Here is a 25755-nt window from a genome sequence, read left to right as displayed (position 1 = left end):
GGAAAGATCTATCTTATAGGTTGATGTTGGGTGTATTTATGCATTCTAGCTTCACTATTCTAGCCTTGTTTTGAGGATGATTCAGAAAACCTCTACTTTTTGGTCCTTGACTGACTCCTTCAGTCTGACCAAACTAGCATCTAAGTATTGCTTTTCCTTCACTTCCGAAACCAAGGAGGATTCGGAACTACTCTGAACCCCTATACTACCTTCAGCGGAGTCAAACAACCTAACCCCCAATCTAGCCAAATGATGTACATCACAAGCCAACTCTTTCTTACCTTCTACCTCATGCGAAACACTACCCATGGACACTCTACTTAGGGTATCCGCCACAACATTGGCCTTGCCAGGATGGTACAACACACTCTATCATAGTCCTTTAACAATTCTAACCATCGTCTCTACCTAAGATTCAATACTCTCTGGGTAAACACATACTGCAGACTCTTATGATCAGTGAAAACATCAACATGGACACCATACAAATAGTGTCTCCATATTTTCAAAGCAAACACAACAGCAGCCAACTCAAGGCCATAGGTGGGGTAATTTTTCTCATGGGGTTTCAACTGTCTAGGAGCATAAGCTATCACCTTACCCTTCTTCATCAATACGCAACCCAACCCAACTCTTGAAGCATCACAGTACACCACAAAACCATCAACACCATCACGCAAAGTCAAAACAGGGGCTGAAGTGAGTCAAGTCTTCAACTCCTGAAAACTCTTCTTACAAGATTTGGACCACAAGAACTTTACTTTCTTTTGGTTCAATCGAGTCATAGGAGACGCTATAGAGGATAAACCCTCAACAAAATGGTGGTAATAGCCAGCTAAACCCAAGAAACTTCGAATATCAGTCGAAGAAATAGGTCTAGGCTAATTTCTAACAGCTTCGGTCTTTTGGGGATCAACTCTAATACCCTTGAAAGAAATGATATGAACCAGAAAAGCAACTGACCTTATCCAAAACTCACACTTACTGAACTTGACAAACAACTTGTGATCTCTAAGGGTTTACAAAACAGTTCGGAGATGATCAGAATGTTCATCCTCACTACAGGAGTACACCAGTATATCATCAATGAACACTATGACAAACATATCCAAATATGGTTTGAACACTCGATTCATGAGGTCCATGAAAGCTGCTAGGGCATTAGTTAACCAGAAAGACATAACAAGAAACTCAAAATGGCCATAACGAGTTTGAAAAGCAGTTTTCGGGATGTCACACTCTCTAACTTTGAGTTGATGATAGCCAGAATGAAGGTCTATCTTTGAGAAATAACTTGCACCTTGCAATTGGTCAAACAAATCATCTATTCTCGGAAGGTGGTACTTATTTTTTATGGTGACTTTATTCAGTTGGCGGTAATCAATGCGCATACGCAAAGAGCCATCTTTCTTTCTCACAAACAACACAGGAGCACCCCAAGGAGAAACACTGGGCCTTATGAAACCCTTATTTAGTAGATCTTTGAGTTGCTCTTTCAACTTCTTAAGTTCTGTAGGGGCCATACGGTAAGGAGGAATAGAAATGGGCTGAGTATCGGGAAGAAGATCAATCCCGAACTCTATCTCTCTATCAGGAGGTATCCCTGGGAGATCATCCAGAAAGACATCAGAAAACTCATTGACGATGTTAACAGACTGGAGAGTTGAAGTCTCAGACTTAGTGTCTTTGACTCTAACCAAATGGTAAATACACCCCTTAGAAATAAGCTTTCTAGCTTTGAAGTAAGAGATAAAATGACTCTTGGGTGACATAGAATTCCCAGACCACTCAAACACGAATGCACCCGAAAACTGAAACTTGACCACTCAGGCCTGACAATTAATAGAGGCACAAGAAGAATACAGCCAGTCCATACCCAGAATCGCATCAAAATCTACCATGTCTAACTCAATCAGATGAGCCAACAAGACTCTATGAAGAATGGTAACAGGACACTTTTTATACACTTTCTGGGCAATAATCGAATCACCCACTGGGGTAGAAACTAGGATAGGCTCAGGAATAATCTCAGGAGTCATTTCAAAAATCATAGCAATCAAAGGTGTAACATATGAGAAACTGGATCTAGGATCCAACAAAGCATACACATCAAACTGAAATATATCAAGCATACCAGTAACAACATCGGGAGAGTCCTTCTATTCCTGGTGGGACGGTAAAGCATAGAATCTATTTTGATGCTGCCCGCCGGCATTGCTAGAAGAGGTGCCCTGAGCTGGGGCTGGGCGAGTCACTGGAACTGGAGCACTAACAGTCTGAGTCTAGGTCTGAGGGCGATAGTCACGATGCCCTTGTCCATCCTGTGGACAATCTCTAACTCTGTGACCCATGTCACCACACCAAAAACAACCCCTCTTCTCACCCCAACACTCACCCGAATGAGCCCTACCACACTTAGGACACAGGGGATGATTTGGCTTACTACCAGCACTGTACTGGGACCTGGATGCATATGACCTGCTACCTTGCTCCTGCCTACCTCTAGGCATGGGAGAACAAGCAGATGATGGTGCTGGCATAGACGAATGATCCTGATACTGAGGGCGACTCCCTCCTTGCGATCTCGTCTGACCCTGTCCGTGCTGCTCAAACCTAGCTCTCTTATTCCCTCTCATTCTATCTCTCTCCTCAATCTTGTCTGCCTCAATCTATTGGGCATGAGTCATCAGCTTAGAAAGATTTATCTTACTATTCAGCATAGCAAACCTACACTCCTTAACTACATAACTAGACACTCTAGTGACAAACTTACTCATACTAGCCCGATTATCAACCACTAAGTCAGGAGCATACTTGGCCAACTGATTGAACTTTATATAGTACTCCTTAATAGTCAAAGAGCCCTGCCTCAGGTTCATAAAAGTTTCCACCTTTGCCTCTGTCATCTCCAAAGGGAAAAACTTATCCAGGAATGAATCCTGGTTCACTTGCCAAGTTGTAGGGACAGCTCCCTCACCTCTACCTTTCCTCCAAGAAACAACCCAGTCATAAGCAAGGTCTTTCAACCTATACACAGCCAACTCCACACTATGTTTCTTAGATACATGCATCACATGAGTAATCTTCCACACATCCTCTAAAAACAACTGTGGATCCTCATCAGAATTGGACCCATAGAATTCCATCGGATTCATCTGCATGAAGTCATGGATCCTGGCAGCAGCTGAATCACCTCCCTACTACCGTAGAGCCGGGTTGGCCTGAACATTTGCAGTAACAGCTTGGGCCAGCGCCTGAAAGGTTGCCCGAAATTCAGCATGAGACACATTTTCATTCAATGGGTCAGGGGGTTGGGGTTGCTGACCATCATTATTTCTTCTTGCTCGACATGGAGGCATATTTCTGAAAGAGAAGAGCACAAATCAATAGCAGAGAGAGATACTTTAAGCACGATAGACTTCTGAAAGAAAGAATCATACTTTTTCCTAAAACGTCTTGTAGCCTCTTGCTCATAGATGTGGCGCGCTACACACCGATGATCAAGACTCTACTTAACGTGGCTTGTTAGACTTCCTAGGACACCTTAAAACCTTAGGCTCTGATACCAAGTTTGTAACGCCCCGAAAATGGGTCCCGGAGCATCACACGGTGCTTGAGGCTATAAGTAGCCCCAAGCTAACCCTTTCAGCCATTTTCATTTAGTTCAACATGAATCAAAGGGGTTTCCATAAATAACCCTCAAATATCAACAGAGTAATCATTATCCAAAATAAAAGAATTTCAGAAAGATAACAAAATATGACTTATTAGTCAACTCCCAACATCTATACTAGTCTGACAAGCCTCTAAGAAAATCAATAAAACCAGCGAGCCATTAAGACATGACCCAACTGACTCATACTCAGTTATCAAATGTAAACAATTCCGTGAAACCAACATCAGAAATCACATCCTCGGAACATGAGGACTCACCACAACAAAGGATGTAGAACAGCTTGCCCGAAGAATCACTGTGAAACCTGGAACTGAGCACCTAAACCTACATTCTGAGAAAATGCAGTCCACATCCGAAGATGTGGGTCAGTACCATGGAAAGGAACTGAGTATATGGGGGTGTATGCAGTTTTATAAATATCATCATCATAAATATTTATAAGAAATATGCAGAATGTATGAAAGACTCACATAGCCCGAAGAAAATCATCATAATCATGAGAGGATGAAATAAGTATAATAACACATGTGAGTCATCATATAATTTGTCAATCACTTTTAGTTCATCAAGAATATCAATTCTCATAATGTAAATATCATTTAAATCTTTCAAAAGAGTAACTTTCACAATTCCACTTTCAAATCACTTCACCATTCACCATAGACACAAGAAAAACACACACACTGGGAGATCCTCTAACCGACATAAACCATGTGAGCTACATGGAGTCCAACATACAACCCACGTTGGCGAGAACCGTCCTATCCTTGCCATCGGAGTAGGACTATCGATATCAAATCCACATAAACTAGTGATCACTATATAAATCAACCTCAGGCTCACTCCTACGGGGGAACGTAGTTCTAGGGAAGTAAGGTCGCTTTATACCTCCCACTCGGTGCTAAAGATTTCTCGTAGACTTAGCTCAGATCATTTCAAAGATAATCTACAACAAAACTATTTCAGTAATATATAAATATACATCGGGAGCCATCATGCTTCCCATCTATCAAAATCAACCACGTTGTGGATTTCTTTCACACTCGAGTTCAAAATAACTCCATTAAGACCAAAAGGTCAAATCATTTAAAATATCTCAAATATTCAAAATCAACGTACTTATAACACACACTTTCTCAAAAAAAACTCAATTTCCAATGGGAATTCATGACCCAAATATCAAAATCATGCTAAATATCATTCAAGATTCTTGCTTTATATCTCCACACATGTAAATTCATCTTTCAAAATCATAAACATCAAGATTTCATAATAATCATCATAAGATATGGGTTCATGCTTCAAATTCATAAAAATCAAATAAAAATCATACCTTTGTAAAGAAAATTACTTTTGGGCACAAGAACGAAAGAGAATTCTTGTTGAAAAACCCCACATACCTTGAATGATAAACTTTAGATCGATACTCATTTTTGAGATGTTAATTGTGCCTTTGAATGATGGTTCTTGGAGTTCTTGAACTAGGAACTTGGAATATTGAATAAATTTGTAGAATTAATGGTGAACTCTGGATGTTCCTGAAGTTCTTGAACTAGGAACTTGGAATCTTAAATAAATTTGCAGAATTAATGGTGAACTTTGGAGGTTCTTGAAGTTGGACGTAGGAGCTTAGGGTTTTATTTTTGAGGGAATTTAATGAAATATAACATATAATGCTTCTAATAGGCTTTAATATAGGCTTTGGACGGATTTTGGGTGAGGGGGAATAACCAAAAAGCCCCTAAAAATTAAATAATTCTCGAATCTGTCCTTTGATGGACTGTTTTGATAGTTTGAAGTAGATCAACCATAACGTTTTACTCCGATATCCAAATTAGATGAAACTAATTTCATTAGAAAGAGGACTCTCATACCTTTTCATTGATATATAGTATCTCACCAAGATCATTGTGTACGAGGAGTTATGATCTTTTGAAGTTGACCCAAAAATTTACTTTTGATAGGCTGAAGTAGATCGACCATAACTTTTTGCTTCGATAGACAAATTGGATGAAACTAATTTCATTAGAAAGAGGACTCACAGATATTTCTGTTGATATATAGTAGATCACCCAGATCATTATCTACAAGGATTTATGATCATTTAAAGTTGGAGCAAAAATACGCCAGGCCTCAGTACCTTTTCCTGCATGTTTTACTGTTCACTACTATTCACGGTTCAATCGTAATGTTCATAACTCGTCGCTCTGGTGTCCGTTTTGGATGATCCACATATAGTTAGAAAGATTATTTGATAATCTATACAATGATGGATCATAATCTAAGATATTCCGCACGGAAAAATTTATAATTCATTCTAGAAGATAGAACCCAACACATTTACGCACAAAATTTCAACGAAAAATTTCCCGAGGTATTACAATATGACATCTTTATATAAGTACGTTAAACCCCAAAATCTTTATGATTTTAGTTTGATAGATATCATGTGTTTTAAGGAAATTCTGAATTGAATAATGATAAGGAATGTTAGCGGGACCAGTAGAAAGTTTTTCAAAATTTGTGGAACGCGTTTTGGGGAATTTCGAGACCCTAAATTAGTAAGGGTCCGTGATTAGAGCGTGCCACAGAGGCATGACACACCCTTCTTTGAAAACCAGTGACATAGCGCGTTAAGGGCGTGCCACACCGGCTAGTTATCATATTAAGGGCATGTCACGCTAGTTATCACAGCGACACCTAAATTCCATTTCCCCTTTAGTTTTTTCAAGGGTATTTTTGTATTTTATGTCCTAATTACTCCAACAACTTATACTAAAGTATATTCCCTCGCCCCATAACCCAATTACACTATTCCATTTCCTCCTAAGCTTTCAAGAAACTCAAAAGGAAAGGTTTCTCTCGTAATTCCATCTCCCAGGCTCAAATTCTAGTTTCATTCAAAGAAAATTCATGAAGTTCAGGTATGTGGAGTTGAACAAGGATTATCTTGCATCCTTGTGACTAAAAATTTAATTTTTACTTGAATTTAAGAATTTAATGAGTAGGATTCATTTGAGGGATGGCCTTGGCTCAGCGGTAAGCTTGCTTACCGTGGTGTGCCAGGGTCGGAGTTTCAAAATGCCCCTCCAGCGAAGCTGGGGTGAGGGCGCGTAGGTCAGGTCCGGAGTGGTCCCCCCCTCCCCGACACCTACGGAGTAGGTATGAACCGGGTCATCCCCTAATGAGTAGGATTCATAGCTACTTTTCTTATGCTTTGAAATTATGGTGTTTTCTCACGAGTTAAACTTTATTTAACACAAGATTTCATATTTACTTGTGTTTTGTCCATGAAATTGATCTTATGAATTGAGTTTTATATGTTGACATGAAATTCCGTCAGTGAAAAGAGGTATACATGATTTAGCATGATTTACTCCTTTCACAAGAAACTTAAGCTCACTATTTAAGTTACATAGCATTACTACATCATTAAAGTTTTAGTTTTGATCTTATGATCTCTAATGTGATAGAAAATTCACACGGTTATTTAAGAACAAGATTTAGCAACAAAAGCATGATTGATTTTCAGACTTATAAACCTATATGCTTATTTCACTGTGAATTTTATAAGGTATAAACATTAGTAAGTTTTGGGAGTAGTATTTAGTGCAGAGGGGAATGTGGATTTAGCGCATCTTATTTTTCAGAACCTATGTGCCATCATAAATTTAAGGGGCCTTACCAGAGAGTGTCTTCCTTAACCCAATTGTTCTCAGTTTAATGATCAATCTAGTTAAGATTCTTTATTGATGGCAAGGTATAGAACAACTTCCTCCAACGTGGGTAAGATATTGGCCTCCATACCAGCTCACATGATTTATGTCGGTTATAAGATTGTCCAATAATAAAAGATAATTTTAGAAACTAATTGTAATGACTCATCAAAGTTGTGTATTCATTTATTATTCTTTAAGAAAATTTTTTTTCGATGTTCTTCATGATCATGATGGGTCTATTTATACTTAGCATGCATGTTTAAAGCTTATGATTTATATCTATTTACTTATTACATTCACCCCTACATACTCAGGACATTCTAGAAGCACTGACCACATACATATCTGTGTGGCTACATTATTTCATAATGTAGGTTCTGGTGTTCATCCATAACAATATGATTAACCACGATCACCATCTCTTACATCCTATCAGTTGGTAAGTCCTTATGTTTCAAGGGTTAAGAAGATGGTTATTCCAGTTGTTCAGCTTATAAGTATAAGTTCAAACTTTATATTTTCATTTGGGCTAATTGGGGTCTGTCTCAGTGGCTCTTCAATATTTAGAGGCTTGTCAGAACCTGTCAGTTGTCTTCTTTTAGACATTAAAAATTTCAATTATTGCTTATTTTATCTTGTTTTACTCGAGATTGATATTCCAAGTAAATTTTAGTTTATAAGTTAAAGTTTCAGCTTATGTCCATATAAATGATTTCTTATTCATTTCTAAGGGTGTACCATGGGTTAGCTTTGGGTTACTTATAGTCCTAAGAACCGTGTGATGTCTATAAGGTAGTCTCGAAGTGTTACAAAGTTGGTATTAGAGTCTAAGATTTTAAGAGTCCTCGGGAGTCTGACAAACCATATTACGTAGAGTCTTGATCATAGGTGTGAAGCGCGCCACACGTATTATCAAGAGGCTATGAAATATAATAGGAACTATCCCTTCATTCATGATCACTATTATGCTTTGAAGCTATCTCTATCTACTCTAACTCATGCTTTCATGTGACAGAGAATGCCTCCCCGGAGAGCTTACGTACGTAGAAATGGGGACCACCTAAGTATGCCACCACCTGCAGACCCTTTGAATAAGAATGTCTCCCTTACTAAGTTCATGAACTCAGGCAGAGTTCTATGTCGGTGGGGGAATTATGTCTTAAGTTCACTCAGCTTTTTAAGTATGCAATAGAGTTTTGTTAGATTCTAGGGCTCGTATAGTAAATGTGTCACTGAAGTTTTGACTTGGTGGTAAAGGAGTATAGGACTACCATGTTGATTGGGGATATAAATATTGCTCGTGTGATGACCTATGCTTAGCAGATTAAGGCTGATAAACTAAAGGAAGGGGAGAGGTAAACTAAGAAGATGAGGACCAAACAATTTGATTATGGTCAGCATAAGATAAGAGGGGAAATCATTCTCAGTTTCAAAGCCATTCGTCAGCACCCACACTGTCTTCAGTCAGTTTCCCCACACTCAGGACTAAGCAAGAGAAGTAGGGTCGAGCATCAGACACTAGATCTAATGGTATTATTTTCGAGGAATGTGTTTGTCTTTCCTGTAAGAAGTATGGTAGAAGTCATTTTGTTTAGTGCTCTATGGTTAGAGATGGTTGTTATGGTTGTGGTAAGCTAAGCCATAGGATCAAGGAATGCCCTTTTGCTAAGCAGGGAACTAGAGATGCTCACCCTCAGGCTCATTCACCACTTCAGTAGCTCAGTCAGGCCGCCCAGTTCTATATTAGGTCACATCATCCAATATCAGTGGCGGTTAGTTTCAGAACCAATTTTATGCTCTACCTTTCCATCATGAATATGAGATCTTCCTAGATGTAGTCATTGGTATGCTTTGTGTCTTTCATATTGATATTTATGTGTTGTTAGATATGGGGTAAACCATATCTTTTATAACCCCACTTACTGCTGTGAACTTTGGTGTAAGTCCATAGAGTCTTTCTAAATCTTTTTCAATTTCCACTTTCATTAGTACGTCAGTTGTTGCTTGACAAGTACATAGAAAGTTCCCTATTACAATACTCCTTAGGATTACTTTAGAAGACATAATAGAGCTAGCGATGATAGATTTTTATTTTATTCTAGGCATGGATTGGCTCTATTTATGCTATGCTTCAATTGATTGTTGCACCCGAGTAGTGAACTTTCAGTTTTCTAATGATTTAGTCCTCTAATGGGAGGATAGTTTAGTAACTCCTAATGGTCATTTTATATCCTATTTTAAATCTATAAATTTAATATCAAAAGGGTGTATTTATTGCTAGGTTTAGGTTAAAGGTACTAAGTCTGAGACCCTAGTCAGTCAATTAGTTTGTGTGGTTAATGAGTTTCCTGAAGTATTTCCAGATGATCTTCCCAGGGTACCTCCCGATAGAGAAATCAAATTTGAGATTGATCTACTCTCAGATACCGAACCCTTTTTCATTTCTCCTATTAGGTGGCTCTAACTAACTTTAAGAGTTAAAGGAACAACTTAAGGATCTCCTAGATAAGGGGTTCAATGTACCCAGTGTTTCTCTATAGGGTGCTCCAATCCTATTCATGCGCAAAAAAAATGGTACTCTCGGAATGTGTATAGGCTATAGTTAAATAAGGCCACCATCAAGGACAAGTACACCATCCCCAAAATTGATGACTTGTTTGACCAACTTTAGGGTGCTCGTTGGTTTTTAAAAATTAATCTCCGATCGAGATATCATTTGTTGAAGGTCAGAGAATGTGACATTCTAAAGACCATTTTTAGAACTTAGTATGATCTCTTTTAGTTTGTGGTTATGTATTTTGGACTAACAAGTGCTTCTGCAACCTTTATGGACTTAATGAACAGGGTTTGCAAGAAGTATTTAGACATGTTTGTCATTGTCTTCATAGATGACATACTTGTCTATTCCCAGAGTGAGGAGAAACATGCAAACCACTTGAGGAGATAGTGTTTCAGACCCTCAAAGATCGCCAGTTGTTTGCAAAATTAGTAAGTGTGAATCTTGGTTAGAGTCGGTTACCTTTTTGGGGCATGTGATTTTGAGTGAAGGTATTTATGTAGACCCTAAAAAATATATGCAGTGAAGTGCTAGCCTAGGCTCATTACTCCATTCAACATTCAAAACTTTTTGGTTTTAGCCAATTACTACAGGATATTTATTGAGGGATATTTATTGAAATTGTATATATTTTATATCTATTTTCCAAAATTCTAAATATACATAATTTATCATAGTTAGTGTGTGGGTTTGGTATGTTAGTATTTATAAGAGTAGTTCGGTAGGTGTGGTATATAATTAATTCTAGTCATAAAATATCTATCAAATATTTTTTCCAATATAATTTTTCTTATATCTACTATTTCTATATCCTTAAGTACATATAAAACGAGTATTTTAAATTTATCTACCATTTCGTCAGATAAATAGTTATCCATTTTTCATAAAATTGTTATTTTCAAAATATTTCCTTCAACCATGCACATAACAAAATATGATCACTTTAGATTGCTATATACTAGATTATTCTTAAATAGCATAAACCTTATCACCCTGTCACTCACATTGAAACAATAATTACTTTGGGAAACGACCACAACAATAGTATCATCTGCTTCATGAGTTAATCATATATTTTATATCTTTTAAATTTTTTAAGTTGTTACTTATTGTGATTTGTAGTATTTTTTTAATTATTTTTTTGAAATATGTAACAAATTAATCTTTTTTTTTTTAGATATTTTAAGCAGTTAACTATTATAATTTATAATATCCTTTTATGTAATTTTTAAATAATATATGTTACTCTCTTTGTCCAAACTTTTGGGGCATTGATATTTAATTACATTTTTTAAAAAATTTAAGTTTTTAATTATTATAATTTATAAAAAAAATTCTTCTATTTCAATTTAAGTGGCATAATGCTTAGATGACCATAAAAATTAACTAGAGTGATATAGTAACAAGATGATTGAAGCAGCGAAGCAGACATGTCTTAAATGAATTACAACAACTAATTAAAAGTGATATAACAAAATTACTATAAGAAATACTTGTGAAATTTTTTTTTAAGTAGACCTCATATAAGACGTCAAGTTAATTTAAAACATCAAAAGTTAACTTATCATTTTATATTTATTTTACCTTTTTTATTAAATACTATTATTTGTTTTAATACGTAGATGTCTTATAATAATTAATTAGGGGTGATATTTAATAAAATTACGGTTGAAGCAGCTGAAGAAGACATGTCATAAATGTCTATTTTACTTTTTTAATTAAATATTATTAATTTTAATATGTAAATGACTTATAATAATTAATTAGGGATGATATAATAAAAGTCAATAAAAAAATTTATGTTGACATATCATTTTGTGTTTATTTTATCTTTTTTATGAAATATTTTTAATTTTTTAATGTTTAAATGACCATAATAATTAATTAGGAGTGATATAATAAAATCATGATTGAAATAGTGAAGCAGACATGTGTTAAATGACTTATAATAACTAAGTAGAAGTGAAATAACAAAATTACTATAAAATATACTTGTGGAAAAACTTATGTGGGCCTCGTGAATTGTAGTGTATCATGAACTCAATGTTAATAAATGAGATATTTGTTATCATAATACAATATATCATAAGTTTTTACATAATAGGAAAACTTATGATATTTTTTATCATAAGTTATTAAATGACGTATATTAGGTAATTTAAAAAGTAATTTTTTTAATTAAACGCATTAATTACTCAATTGTAGGCTTAATTATCGTATCTTTCCATTTTTAACCATAATTAAAGATTTATTAATGCATCATAAACTAATGATCATGACGTTAACTAATGTATCATATTAGAGATTTTATGTAATTATTATAAAAGTAGGGAGAGAGAGTAATTAGGTAGTAAAGTGTTGGAATTTATGTTGTTTACCCAATAAATATATCATTATCTTTCTCATAAAGATTTAGTGATCAAAATAGTGTATGGATTTACAAGTTATTTTCTTTCGTCTAAAAAAGGTTCTACATCTACAAATTAAATTTAATTTCACATGAAAAGAACTATTAAAAAATTTTATTATTATCATTTAGTTTTATTAGTATTATTTATAATTAAACCATATACAAAAAGGTCAAGTAAAAAAAATATCTTAAACTAATTCTTCTTTTTTTATTTTTTCTTGATTTTTAAATATGAATTGTCCGATTAATTAATTAAGGCAATCTCTCCTTTCACTTTATTAATATAATCTCCTTTCTTTTTTTTCATCCTTTTTAAACTATTTAATTAATTAAAATGCAAGTATATCATGTTTTTGTTTTTCCTCTTCTTATGGGTGTTTTTAATTTTTGATTTCTAATAAAGTTTTTGAACTTTTAGTGATAATGTATTGTATAGAGCCAAATGAATCATTTTGCAATCTTCATGTTGTGGCAAGTATCGAAATTTCACAAGCAACAATTTTAAGTATTTTCTTTTAAGTATTTCTTTTGTAATATATTATTTAAGTATTTTTTTGTATTTATAGTAAAGTTATGTTAGTCTAATTGAAATAATCAACATGTTTTTGGAAATATCATTCAGATTACATGTAAGTGGATTGTATTTATATGAATGAAAAAAATATCACATAAAGAGAGATTCAAAATAAAAATTTGTTGTAAGATGAAGAATAATAATATAACAAAAGCTACTTATATATTTATGCAATGATGGAGGTCTTTTTTTTTTAAACCCAGAATAGGATGAAAACCAAGAACATACTCAAAACAAACACATGTTTTGATACCATAACTCAACATACGAAGTAAGTCTTCAGTAGTGCAACATAAAGACAGTAGTAACTAAAGAAAATAAAAATAGACTACATCATTGCTCAGGACTCATCTTCGTCTTCTCCCTCACCTTCAGCATCGCCTTCAGCACCAACCTCCTCATAATTCTTATCAAGGGCAGCAAGATCTTCATGGGATTCACTGAATTCATCTTCCTCCATGCCCTCACCAACATACCAATGCACAAAAGCACGCTTAGCATATATAAGATCAAACTTGTGGTCAATTCGTGAAAGACCTTAGCAACACTGGTAGAGTTGGAAATCATGAACACAGCCCTCTGCACCTTAGCAAGGTCACCACCAGGAACAACAGTGGGTGGTTGATAGTTGATACCACACTTGAATCCTGTGGGGCACTAATCAATAAATTGGATGGTGCGCTTAGTCTTGATGATGGCCACAACAGCATTAACATCATTTGGCACCACATCACCACGAAACATGAGACAAAAAGCCATTTACTTGCCATGACGAGGGTCACACTTAACCATCATAGAAGATGGCTCAAAGGCACTATTAGTGATCTCTGCAACGGAAAGTTGTTCATGGTAGGCCTTCTCAGCAGAAATGACAGGGGCATAAGAGGAAAGAATATTCACAATGGTTATATATATATCCTAGAAGATCATTACCTTTTTCTCTCCTTTTTGGCCTTTTTCATTTATAAAATAAAAAACTTAATTATATCTTAATTGTTGTGTGCTTGATATTGGATATCTAAAAAGTCTCCATTATCTTAAGGATTTGTGGCGTTTAAGTTACATTATAATGATCATTTATGTGGATTTTCGATTATTTATAAATTCTTGGGAGGAATTAAACTTATTTTTGTGCTCTTTTAAATTACATAAAAAATTTCATATTATCTCCAACAATGAACTTATAACTAAAAGTAATTTAAGATTTATACTTTTTTCCTCCAAAAAAAAATGATGATGGAGAAAAAAATAAAATTTTGCAAAATTCGATAAGATGAAATACATGAGATGAAGATATAATAATGACGGTGGTGTAAGAGAACTAAAATGAAATTTGAAAAAATAAGGTCAAAGCGAGTTGTTAGTATGATTTAAGTTACGTTCTTACTATTTAAAAAAAGAGTAACTTACATAAATCCCTGAATCTTTAAGTGATATTACATTTTATCTCAACTATTTGGTTAATTACATCTTATCCAGACTTTTTAAAATCGTGATACATATGTTATAGGGTGATACATATAAAATGTATCAAGTAACAGATTCTCTTTTATTCTATGGAGCAAATCACGCACAATCAGTTACACAATGAATTAATGAGATTCACAAAATCAGCAATATCCCCAATCAACTTTCAAATTTCAAGCGAATAAATTAAGTCAAATAGAGTTTCTTCCTTCTTCTATGTGATATATTTGGTAAAAGTTTTCCACCGAACTCACCGGTATCAGGTAATTCATCGGGTGCAACGACAGCATTTTGCAGCTGGAGAAATAGAACGAAACTGTCGAAATACCCACACGAACGTGTATTTCACGAACGTGTTACATAGAGCATTGTATACACTGCTCTGTAACCGAGCCACCGCCATACCGGAATCAACAATTATCCCGCCGTTACCACTTCCGTCCACCTGAAATACCGACGCCGGAATTGATAACATCTGACCCCCGACACTGAATTCGGTAAGTCCGATGTAGAAGTAAGTGTTCCTTCTCGAGTTACGTAGTAACGGGGCAATCATGGAGTTGCAAACTAGTATGACATCATCAATGGAAGTGAATGAAGAAGAGAAGGAAGAGAAGAGAAATTATTATTCGAATACGTGATACATCTGAAAATCTGAATTATTATTTGAATTATTATATGGCGGCAGAGGATTACTATGTGATACATTTGAATATGTGTGATACATTTGGTTGTATTTCTATGATTTTTATATGATTCATATTAAATTTTTATGAAAGTTTTGTGATTCATATTAATATTGTCTGCATTAGTTTAAAGGTTATCTGTTATATTAGTGATACATTTTTATAGTTGAAATAAATGTATGTATCACCAATAATCTGACCGCAAATATATCACTCATAAATTGTCAATACAAATATATCACCAATAATCTAACAGCAAAATATATCACTCATACATTATCAGCAAATGTATCACCCATATACTGATAACAAAAGTATTATTCATGTGAATCACCGTTACACTATGAAAATGTATCCAGAAAATTAATATTTTTATATATGTATCAATCGGATTAACAAAAAAATTTATATCACCTATATGTATCACCGATGAATTTCATACTAATATTAACTTAAACATGTATGAACAACTAAATAAATTTATATATGTATCAATCGATTTTTTTAAGAAAAAAATTAGGTGAGATTTTAGGGGAGGAAATTGTGAAAAAAAATAGCTGCATGCTTTAATGGAAGAGAGCAAATCGGGAAGGAAGATCCTTGATTTAATATGATTATATGACCAATTCCAAATTGGTATTGTCCATTTAGTGATTTTCATGTTTGGACTTTGAATGTTGGAAAATTTACAACCTGACATTTTATTGTAGATATGTTATAAATATATTAAATTTACCATATATAGTGAATGTTTACTTTATGGAAAATTTAGAAAACTCAAGGTTAGTTTTCCCCTATAAATAAAGAGATTTTCCTTCATTATAATTAACCCGTCAAGAAACCCCTCAAGAGAAATAATAATCACTCTCTTTTCTCTCTCTATTCTTTTTCTTCTTTGTTTTATATTTCATAACACACTACTAAAAAAAAGAGGAAAACCGACCACAAGTGGCCAATTTTCCCCAATTTTCGACCACAAAACCAACCAAATTGTGTGGTTGGTAAAGTAGTGGTAGTTTTTTAAGAACCAACCACAAGTGGTCTTTTTTTTAAATATATATATATATATATATATATATATATTCTAAAATTCATTATTATTTTATTAAAATTGAAAAAATAATTTGAGGAAAAAAACCGGCCACAAGTGGACAATTTTTATTAAATTAAATAATTAATTTTAATATTAAACCGACCACTTGTGGTCGGTTTTTCTGAGAACATTTTAAAAAAAATAAAAATCAAAACCCAAATACAACATGCAACAACAACAATGCAATACAGCAGTAACCAAATGTAAATACAGCAGCAAAAACAACAAAAAAAGAAATGTAAATACTTTCCAAAGTGTACAACACATACAAAATGTCCAACAAAAATGAGTATAAAAAAACTACAACAATAGTTTCAAACAACAAAATGTCTAAATTCAAAGTACAACACATACAAAAGTCAAAAAAACTAAAAGTCATCATCATCGAATTCGTCCTCGTCTTCCATATCCTCATCCGTTTTGAAATAATCCAGAGGGCCTAGACCTTTTGCATCCCAAATTGCATCACTAGGACATGGAGGAATAACCCCTACAGTCTGAATGAAAGAGCTGAATTGCTGCTGCAGCATCCTGATTTGTGATGTTGTTTCCTTCTCCATCTTCTTTTGCCTCTCTCTCTATTCAGCAAACCTCTCTCTCTGTGCAGCAAGCTCTTCAGTGAGTTTAAAAACCATATTTTCTATTCTTTCAATGGTTTCTCTATCAACTGAAGAGATAGAGTATGCAGCGCCGGACGAACACCTAATATTATCGCCAAAAAAACTTTTGTGGTATCCATAGAAATGGCCTCTATTTGCAGGACCCATAAATTTTTCCCAAAACTCCTCCTCTACATGTTGGGGTATTGGGTCACCCTGACTTTCAGGAGGCCGACTACTACTATACTCACCAACAAGACGCGCATATTCTTCCTATATTCAAAGTAAAGTTAATATTAAAAGTCAAAAAATATTAAAGTAGTTATAATTGAATAATATCAACTTTGAGAAAAAGATTCATAAATTCAAAATTTATTTCTTACGCGGACAAATTTTGCACGAGCTTCAACCCAGACATCTTCATCAGTCGGGTTCTTTTTCTTTTCAGATGAGTCACCTCGAATAGCTCATCAGCTGGTATTTCTCTACCCTTTTCTTTTTCCTACATATGAAAAAATTATCAATGTTCAAATAATAAAAAAATTTAAATAAAAACAAACAATTTAAAATGTAAAAGTTACATACCATTTTTTCCAGCACAGCAAGATTACTTCTGGCACCCGTAGTATGTAGGAATCCACCTTTGGATTATGCCCGGGCTTTCTTTCCTTTTTCCATCAACAATTGGTAATCTTCGCTACTCCAATGGCGAAGATACTGTTGCTATGCCGTTTCAAGAATTCACTTAGGTTTTACCAATTTGGATCGGGCATAATCCAAGAGACCGTTAAATCTGGCTGTACATCTTATGAAAAAGTTCCTCTTTATAAGAAATGTTTTTGCATCATCCCACCAGTAATATTTCTACAACAAAAATATAATATTCAATCTTATGTTCTAACAAAGTGTTAATAAGTAGTCGATAAGTTAAATCCTTACCTTAAATTCTTCAAACATTCTTTTCCAGTTAATTTCTGAAACCTTTTACCAGCTGGTCCAGTAGCCGTTGAAGTGCCGAGAAATGCATATTCGCGCTTTTTGTCCAACTCCAGCATCTGGCCTAAACCTACAATATAAGATCAAGCAGTAATTTCATAAAGCATAATAATATAGTAATGAAAAAATGAATAACGTTATTATATTTAGAAATCTTACCCTCTCTCAAATGGAACAAGATAAATCCTCCCAGAATCATCTCTATCTCATGGATGCCTAGTAAGTGATGGTGGATGAACTGGTGTGGGCGGATCTGAAGCACCAGATGGAGTGCCTCTAAGATGAAGATCCGACAACCCAATAGATCCAGTAGAATCATTGTGCGAAGCTGCGTGACTGCTGTAGGGGTATCGATGATGGTAGATGTCTGGATGGGCTAACGGTTGTCCTATAGTATTGTGCTGGTGGTGGCACGATCATAGGAGCAGAATGAGTCGGTGTAGACCCATGAAGTGGCCCCACATGCGTAGAAGTAGGTATCGAATCCTCGGATGACCTAAAATATGAGAGTTGTGCTGTTGCATCAGCAAACCGATCCTCAAATATATAAATACTTGTCGATCGTCTATAAGGAGGAGGTTGTCTTTTCTTTTTTGGTTTCGTAGTATCAACTTTTCCCTTACCCTTGTCACCTCTGCCTGACATCTAAATTATGTTAAGTTAACAAGTAGTTAGTTCCTACAAAATGAATATATAAGAAAACATTTCAAGTTACTAATTCACATTTCAAATCGCTCCAACAACACGAGATATAGACAAGAATATTTTTATTAGTATATAAATCATGGAAAAGTGAAAATAACAATATTAAATAGTATATTACATATTAATCTTAAACAAGAAATATAAAGGTAAATATATAGTACAAAACATAAAGACATCAATACATAATAAATACAACCTACCCAACTAATCCTCCTCTTCTGAAGACTCTCTACTAAACCATTCACCCTCTTCGGAGGTTTCCCCATCTCCTACCCACTCAGCCTCTTCTTCCACAATATTAACTTCTTCAAATATATTTTTTGGGTGATTCAAACTGTCCACTAATTCAACGTCCACTGGCTGGTGATCAATCTAAATTTCATTTTGATACTCAGTCTCCAACGTATTCTCAACTTTTACCCGGCCTATAGGCTTTGTTTTGATTACAGCCCAACAATCAGACTTGTCATTGCACAACGGCTAAGGAGCATAATACACTTGTTTAGCATTTTGCGCTAGAACAAATTGATCGTAAATAGGATAAGACCTATTATGCTTCACTTCAATGATGTTATGCTCTTTATGTACTCTTGTGCTTGGATCAAACCACTTACATCGAAAGAGGATAGTTTTTTTATTGGAAAACCAGCATACTCCAGTTCTAAGATCTCGTGCATGATGTCAAAGTAATCAACATCATCATCACCCTTAACCCAAACACCACTATTGTTTGTTTTCCTTGTTCTGGAGTGTTGTTTGGTAGAAAATTTAAACTCATTTACTTTATATTGGGACATTGCATTAGATTCAACTGGACCCAAAGAAATATCTCTCAAGAGCTGATCGTATGCAGCTATATTTGGGGAATGGTGTACCTAAAAATATTATACATATATATTTTAGTTGAGGAATATGTAAATGTTTAAACTTTGTAGAAATATTAATACACTTACGAACCTCATTTTTAAACCATGTTGCAAAGGATGCATACACTTGATTTTTGTGGAATTGCGTCTTAAATGAACTGAACATCCAACATGTGAAATACAATTAGTTTTTTTAAAGGAATGAGTAAACAAATAAGATATTTTAAAATTTTAATCTCTTTACTTCAGAAAGGGCTCAATTTTCAGGCAATTCAGCAAGACATTCAAAGTTGCTGATTTGTGCTCAGTGAGAGTGAGCCGTCTAGGTATGGTCTTTTTAGTCTTATAACCAGATTGATTGAAAATTGATATCGGTTGCAAATGAGGCTTATTCACATCGTCCTGATGATGATTCAGTCAGTTTCTTGAACAAGCAACTTCATCACGAAAGTAGTATGAACAAAATTGAGAAGTTTCTCTTGCAAGATATGCCTCAACTATAGAGCCTTCCACCCTATGTTTGTTTTTGGGACCCCTTTTTAATTTTTTAATTGCCCTGTACAATCTTAAGGTTAGATGTTTACTATATTTAAAAAAGATATGTATGAATTTAAATATGTTGCAAATGCTTACTGTTCGAATGGATACATCCACCAAGTTTGAACTGGACCCGCTAGCCGAGCTTCGTGCACCAGGTGAATGGGAAGATGTTCCATCACATCAAAGAATGCTGGCAGGAAAATCTTCTCCAGGTTGTTGGTGATAACAACAATATTACTTTCCATTCGCACCAGATTTTCTTCTTTTAATGTGGTAGCACATAAGTCTTTGAAGAACAAATTGATCTCTGCTATTGGTTTCCATATGTTTTCAGGTAAACCAATAAAAGCAATTGGAAGTAATTGTTCCATGAAAACATGACAATCATGATTTTTTCATTCCATGCAAGATTCCTTGTGCCATATCAACCCTTGTTCCCAAATTTGAGGCATATCCATCGGGCATCTTCAAACTTTAAACTCACTCACATATTTGACGCTTTTGGTCAAACTTGAATGTAAAACTAGCCTTGGGATTAAGAACATTGTGTTGATCCCCTACTATAAGTGTAATTCTCTGAGGTTGCAATATTCTGGTAAGTCAATTCTGGCCTTAGGGTTATCCTTTGTTTTGCCGGTGACATCTATAACTATGTTAAACAAGTTGTCAAAATAGTTTTTCTCAGTATGCATGACATCAACATTATTTCTAAGTAAATTATCTGGCCAATATTCTAACTCCCAGAATATACTTTGCTTAGTCCAGTTATGCGAAATGCCATATCCATCAAGCTTGTACAATCATTCCTCGTTGGCTTTAGGAAAATCCTAAACTATTTCCCAGACGTCATGACCAGACAGCCTTGGAGGTGGACCATCATGTTCCCTTCTATTCCTTTTGAATGCATTCTTGAGTCTCCTAAATTAATGATCAGGAGGCAAGAAACAACAATGACAATCAAACCATGAATTTTTCCTGTCATGTCGTAATGTGAAAGAATTTGCTTTTTCCATGCAGTATGGACAAGCCAGCTTTCCAGCTGTCATCCACCCAGACAATATTCTATAAGCAGGAAAATCATTAACAGTCCACATTAGATATGCACGGAGATTGAAATTTTGTTTAAGTGAGATTCCCAAGTTTCAACGCCCTCATGCCATAAAATTTAAAGTTCATCAATCAAAGGTTGCAAGTAGACATCTATTCCACTTTTTGGATTACACGGGCCAGGAACAACATCATTCAGAAATATATAGGGACTAGTCATCAGCATTTCAGGAGGAAGATTATAAGGGGTGATAAATACAGGCTAACATGAATATGGCACAGCACCAACTGAAAAAGGAGAGAAGTCATCCGCATATAATCCCAAATGAATATTTCGTGGCTCAGCTGCAAAATCTAAATAAGTTGCATCAAAATGCTTTCAAGTCTTTCCATCAGATGGATGACACATAACACCAGTGGGCCTTCTATTTTCACTATGCTTTCTCATATGAGGAGCTGAGCTGTTTGAAGCGTACAACCTCTGCAACCTTGGTATTAGAGGTAAATAATGCATCGCCTTAATAGCAATTTGATTTTCACTAGAACCACGCCTATATCAAGGGTGCTGACATAACTTACAGGACTCTAGGTTAGCATCTTCCTTAAAGTATAACATCCAACCATTTTCATAATAATCAATTCTGACCGAGGAGAGACCTAACTTTGACACCAATCTTTTTGCCTTATAGAAAAAATCAGGAACCTCCAAGCTGGAGTCAACTAACTCTTTAATTAGGTCTATCATTGAGTCGATTCCTCCTTCAGTAATATTCTAGTCAGACATAATACATAATAATCTAACAGCAACAGACAAACGAGAGTGCGAACACCCATCAAACAAAGGATGAGTAGCAACATACAATTATTCATAGAATTTGCCCGCTTCGCTATTAGGAACATCTTCAACATTTTTCCTAAAGTCGCCCCCTGTGTTGAATCCCAAAAGCATCGTGCACCATTTCTGTCATCCTAGTATCTTGATATTCATTATGCGCTACAGACCTACTACTTTCTCCAACAACAAAGTTATTTTGCACAACATCACCATGAATACTACACAATCTTAAGAAGTCCTCGTGAAACCCCTTTCTGTAAAGATGTTCCTTTACAACTTCTTCACTTACAAGATTTATACCATCACATCTAACACAAGACAACGAATAGCCCCAAAACGTGTCCAAACATCAAGTGTCTTAGCATATTCAACAAATCTTTTGATACCTTCAATAAATTCCTCCCTAATATCCATTCTATTATCATTGTTCCGTTGATATATCCAGCTATAATCAGCTTCCATCTATGCAATCAATCAGATTCAACAAATTAGATCAAGTCACAAAAATTCAATCAAATCATCTTAACCATTTTCAAGCAACTAAGTCACCTATCAAACCACATTCAAAACAAACAATTCCTATTTAAAGTCCCTACACTTAACCATTTTCAACCAACTAAGTCACCTACCAAAGCACATTCAAAACAAAAAAAATCCTCTTTAAAGTCCCTACACTTAACCATTTTCAAGCAACTAATTCACCTACCAAACCACATTCAAAACAAAAAAAAATCCCTTAAAAGTCCCTGCACTTAGCCATTTTCAAGCAACTAAGTCACCTACCAAAGCACATTCAAAATAAAAAAAATCACTTTTAAAGTCCCTACACTTAACCATTTTCAAGCAACTAAGTCACCTACCAAAGCACATTCAAAACAAAAGAAATACCCTTTAAAGTCCCTACATTTAAACATTTTCAAGCAACTAATTCACCTACCAAACCACATTCAAAACGAAAAATTCTCCTTTAAAGTCCCTACGCTTAACCATTTTCTAGCAACTAAGTCACCTACCAAACCGCATTCAAAACAAAAAAAATCCCTTTAAAAGTCCCTACACTTAACCATTTTCAAGAAATTAAGTCACCTACCAAAGCACATTCAAAATAAAAAAAAATCACTTTTAAAGTCCCTAAACTTAACCATTTTCAACCAATTAAGTCACCTACCAAAGCACATTCAAAACAAAAAAATCTCCTTTAAAGTCCCTACACTTAACCATTTTCAAGCAACTTATTCACCTACCAAACCACATTCAAAACAAAAAAAAATCCCCTTAAAAGTCCCTACACTTAACCATTTTCAAGCAACTAAGTCACCTACCAAAGCACATTCAAAACAAAAAAAATTACTTTTAAAGTCCCTACACTTAACTATTTTCAACCAACTAAGTCACCTACCCAAGCACATTCAAAACAAAAAAAAAATCTCCTTTAAAGTCCCTACACTTAACCATTTTCAAGCAACTAATTCATCTACCAAACCACATTCAAAACAAAAAATTTCCCTTTAAAGTTCCTACACTTAACCATTTTCAAGCAACTAAGTCACCTACCAAAGCACATTCAAAACAAAAAAAAAAAAAACCCTTAAAAGTCCCTACACTTAACCATTTTCAAGCAACTAAGTCACCTACCAAACCACATTCAAAACAAAAAATTTCCCTTTAAACTCCCTACACTTAACCATTTTCAACCAACTAAGTCACCTACAAAAGCACATTCAAAACAAAAATAATTGCCTTAAAAGTTCCTGCACTTAACTATTTTTTAGAGACTAATTCACCTACCAAACCACATTCAAAACAAAAAAAATTTCTTAAAAGTCCCTACACTTAACCATTTTCAAGCAACTAATTCACCTACCAAACCACATTCAAAACAAAAAAATCCCCTTTAAAGTCCCTACACTTAACCTTTTTCAACCAACTAAGTCACCTACGAAACCACATTCAAAATAAAAAATCCCCCTTAAAAGTCTCTACACTTAAACCATTTTCAAGCAACTATGTCACCTACCAAAGCACATTCAAAACAAAAAAATCCCCTTAAAAGTCCCTACACTTAACCATTTTCAACCAACTAAGTCACCTACCAAAGCACATTCAAAACAAAAAAATTCTCTTAAAAGTTCCTACACTTGGCCATTTTCAAGTGACTAAGTATCAAAACAAAACCACATTCAAAACAAAAATATCCCATTTAAAGTCCCTACACTTAATCATTTTCAAGTAACTAAGTCACCAACCAAACCACATTCAAATAAAAATCCCCTATAAAGTCCCTACACTTGACCATTTTCAAACCACAATAAAAATAAAAAATCCTCTTCAAAGTCCCTACACTTAACCATTTTCAAGTAACTAAGTCACCAACCAAACCACATTAAAAAAAATCTTCTTTAAAATCCCTACACTTAACCATTTTCAAGTGAATAAGTCAGCAAAAAGCCACATTCAAAAGAAAAAAAAAAACCTTCAAAGTCCCTACACTTAACCATTTTTAAGTAACTAAGTGACCAATCAAACCGCACTAAAAAAAAATATCCTTTAAAATCCATACACTTAACCATTTTCAAGTGACTAAGTCAGCAAAAAAGCAACAACAAGACCAACAATATGTCAACAACAATGCTAGTGAATCGAACAAGACCACATACGGCTTCACTAGACTTCAGTATGAATAATAACAAGAAGATAACAACAATTTTAGTGAATCGAACAAGGCCACACAGGGCTTCACTAGACTTCAATATAAACAATAAAAAGATTTAATTATTAAAAAATAAAGACAAATCAACTTACCTTTGCTTGGTGTAAATTAAAGTGAAAGAGATAAGCGGTCACCGAAAAAAATAGCAAAGAAATCCTTTTATCGAATTTGAAATCTGTCAAATAGTAAAATTATTACAAAGAATACTCTTTCTCTTAAATAATTACAATAATTTAGTAAAGAAATGGGAATAAGATTCCCCCCCAAAAAAATAAAACAATTAATGAGTAAAATAGAGAAATAAGTGTCAAGACTAACCAAAATTTAGGTAATTCAAAATCAAATTAATGTTGGAACAAGCCTAGAATTAGCTAATTCAATATCAAATTTCAAAAATTAGCTAAAATCTAGCTAAATAAAATAAATATCCAAACCCTAGAACTCAAACCACAACCATTTGACGAAATTAACACTAAGATATTTGTATGTAGACTTTTAACATTTCTAGATAATAAAAAACGAGTTTGTGGATACAAGAATAAGCTAAATTCAGTTAATGAATGTTAATTGTTACCTTGCCCAAAATTGAAACTTAGGATGGAATAGTTCCTTGAAAATGGATTAAAGCCAAAATTGAAAGTTAGGATGGAGTAGAAACTTCCTTGAAAGAGAAAGAACAATAGAGATTTGGAGTTTATTGTTAAAGTGTGAGATTCGGAGGTTTGTTGAGTTTGGTTGTTGTTTTGGACGGGAAATGGGTGAGATTTTGGAGTGATTTTGTGTTTTATTATGTATTACGGGTTGGGTCAGGTTAAAGATTTATATTTTTTTTAATTATTAAGAAAACCAACCACTCGTAATAATTAAAAAAAAATATTTTTGAAATTAAAGTTTAATAAATTACAATTAATAAATTACAAAAGTAAGTTAATAAATTAAAATTATTTTTTAACAAAGTAAAATTTTAATAAATTCGATAATATTTATAACAATATTCAATTAATTTAATACAATTCGTATATATATAAATACACGGTACATACACTGTGTATGGTACAGGTACAACATCCAATTAATTTAATACAATTCGTACATATATAAATCAGATAAGTAGTTATTTTATCATCATATTAAGATGAGTAGTGTATTTCCTCAACCGTATAATAATATCAATGAATTTTTCAAATTACGATACTTTTTTGGTTAATAATCTTTTAAATAAAATATTTCATATATATATATATATATATATATATATATATATATATATATATA

The 25755-nt window shown here is 34.2% G+C and overlaps 1 pseudogene; it reads right to left on the bottom strand.

Moving 5' to 3' along the window:
- Positions 1-13276: 13276 nt before the first annotated feature.
- LOC124898014 overlaps positions 13277-25755 on the bottom strand; it is a 28262-nt pseudogene continuing 15783 nt past the window's right edge.

Source organism: Capsicum annuum, chromosome 4, assembly GCF_002878395.1.
Source record: "Capsicum annuum cultivar UCD-10X-F1 chromosome 4, UCD10Xv1.1, whole genome shotgun sequence".
Lineage (NCBI taxonomy): Eukaryota > Viridiplantae > Streptophyta > Magnoliopsida > Solanales > Solanaceae > Capsicum > Capsicum annuum.
Note: the sequence above shows the minus strand (reverse complement) of the source record. Positions and strands in the feature narration are given on the sequence as shown.